The sequence below is a fragment of the Gadus morhua genome, chromosome 23 (assembly GCF_902167405.1).
Source record: "Gadus morhua chromosome 23, gadMor3.0, whole genome shotgun sequence".
In the NCBI taxonomy this organism is placed as follows: Eukaryota; Metazoa; Chordata; class Actinopteri; order Gadiformes; family Gadidae; genus Gadus; species Gadus morhua.
Genome location: NC_044070.1, coordinates 11,132,406 through 11,134,905, shown reverse-complemented (window position 1 = coordinate 11,134,905; position 2,500 = coordinate 11,132,406). Strand labels below are relative to the sequence as shown.

The 2,500-nt window shown below is 51.0% G+C and overlaps 1 long non-coding RNA gene across 1 annotated transcript in view; it reads right to left on the bottom strand.

Moving 5' to 3' along the window:
* Positions 1-2,054: 2,054 nt before the first annotated feature.
* The window catches only part of LOC115537178 (uncharacterized), a 17,303-nt gene continuing 16,857 nt past the window's right edge, over positions 2,055-2,500 (bottom strand). The window contains exon 3 of the long non-coding RNA XR_003974779.1: positions 2,055-2,485. This is a non-coding gene — a long non-coding RNA (uncharacterized LOC115537178). The remainder of the gene's footprint in view (positions 2,486-2,500) is intronic.

Sequence of the window (2,500 nt, the reverse complement as noted above, 5' to 3'; positions counted from 1 at the left end):
GAGAGAGGGAGGAGGAGTGGGAGGAGGGAGGTGGGGAGGGTGGGGGTGGAGGAGTGGGAGGAGGGAGGTGCGGCGGGTGGAGGAGGAGAAGCGGACATGTTACATTTTTCCATCTCATGAGACACTGTGAGAGGAGAGAGGAGAGTGGAGTAGGTGGAGGAGGAGGAGGAGGAGGGGGAGGAGGGGGAGGGGGAGGAGGAGGGGGAGGGGGAGGGGAAGGGGGAGCAGTCTGTCTGGAAAGCTTGTCTACCTGTCTATTGAGGGCAGTCTAAAGTGCACACCTCATCGCCCTGGAGGTCACAGAACCCTCCATGCAGATAATATGAATATACAGCAGATAAGATAAGATATTCTTTATTGTTCCCCCTGAAGTGTGTCCTCCACTACCCTGTCTCTAGTAGCATGGCAGCATCCAGTGAGCAGCTCCTCATCTAACGCTGATGCCCTGCTCAAGAGCAAGGGCAGCAGAGCGGAAGTACCGGCTAGGAACCTCCAACTCCAAAGAGGAACATTGGAACAAGCTGCTCACCTCTTTACCTTCCCTACAGTGGAAGGGCTACAGTGCTACATATAACCGGTAAAAATATGTATGCATTCAGGTATAACTGCAACATTACCTTCAGGTATAACTGTTTCTTTACCCTCATGTTAGAAGGCTGGGCTCAGCTGCTATGCTACTTTTCATTTGGAAGCTTTTTGGTGCTTACCTAACTGCATGCTACCTTCTTTGTAAGCAAGCTGTGCTAACCTAACTGCCAAGCTACACTCCTAAGCAAGCCAATGCTAGCATAACTGCTCCACTTCCTTTCCACAAAGCAAGCTACGCAGACCTCTATGTTAGCTTCCTGTACAGGAAGAAATAGCCAACTTACCGCTAGTCTAGCGTTAATGTTAGCAAGCTGTGCTGACTCTTACACTTCCCTTCATGCCAGGATCAGGAGGTGGTGGTTGTTGTGTTGAAAACACCGGGCTTATCACAGGAGCAGGTGGAGGTGTGGAGTGTGAGGGGGGATGGAGCAGGTGAATGCTTCCCATCATAGGCTTCCAGACCTTGTTGTCGAGTCTGGACCTCTTTGTTTCCAACCGGCCAGGGTGGATGCAGGCTTATCTATAAGGAGAATCCTCACCGGCACCGACAATTACAGCAGAGTGTCATCACTATTTAGCCCGACACCCTGTAATATTATGAATTAAGGACTGTGTAAATTACAGGTGTGAGGCCTCGCCCCCTCCCTGGCGGACTCTAAGTGCTGATATTGATATGACGCTAATGGTAGTGCACAGCCCACAGGGTAAATACTGTACAGGTTAACTCCCTTATCACGGAGGAGCAGGAGGAGCTGATGGAGGAGGTGAATGGGGTGGTGGAGAAGGTGGTGGAGAAGGTGGTGATGATGGTGGAGGGCGATGAATGATTTGGAGGAGCGGGAGGAGGAAAACATGGTGGAGATGTCTGAGCAGGTGGTGTTGGCAGGCCTGATGGCGTGAATAAGGTGATTGAATAGGAGTGTGTGTGTGTGTGTGTGTGGGGGGGGGGGGGGTTGAGAAAGAGGTGTGGATGCAGTGGGCTAAAGGCTACAACCAGGGCTTCACATGGATCTACCGACCACGGGGGAGGGGGAGGAGCCAGGCTGTGCAAAGAGAACCGGATTGGCCGATGGCTCCTCTCTGTGTCCGAACAATAGAGAAAACATCTGGAGGCATGTTGTAGCACTCCTCTCTCTGTTGTGTAGACGTTGCGTGGACGTTGTGTGGATGTGAAGATATCTATAGCTGGGTAGATGTTGTGCGGATATTATGTAGATACCTATTGATGTGTAGATGTTGCGTAGATATTGTATAGATGTGTAGATATCTAATGACGTGTAGATGTTGTGTAGACGTAGATGTGTACATGGTTTTTAGATGTTGTGCAGACGTGAAGACATCTAAGGATGTATAGATGTTGTGAAGATGTGTAGTCAACCATAGAGGTGTTGTTCATATTTAAGACATGAGTTATAAGCTATGAATACATATTAAATATGATATTTAATCAATCCTCTAGGACCTGATATCAATCATTACAAGCACTTTATGATCTACGGCGCAACACATCCTCTTCCAGACCACAGACGCTAAGTATTTTCTGTGTTATTGGTTTTCAATTTGAGATGGAGAGATCTGGCACGGCTCCAAGGTGTCCTTCCAGGGGAAGCGAACCTCCACCCGTCACTCGGGCCGGCGGCGTTAAGGAGCTCCGTGTTGTGGTTGGCCTCCGTCGGGAGGCGTTGGTGCGTCGGCGGCCGGGTGGAGGTTCTCCACGAGAGCGGCGGGGTGGCGGAGGGTGTCAGGGGGCTCCGTATCGCTCAATCAGGCGATCTGCCGGCGCTGCAATCACAGGCCGATTGTTCGCCGCGTGTTGTGGAAAGCCTGACACAGCGGCCTGATGAATCACCTGGCGGGGAACCAATCAGATCGCACCGTCGTCGTCTCCCTCGCAGAGCTGGAAAAAAACAAC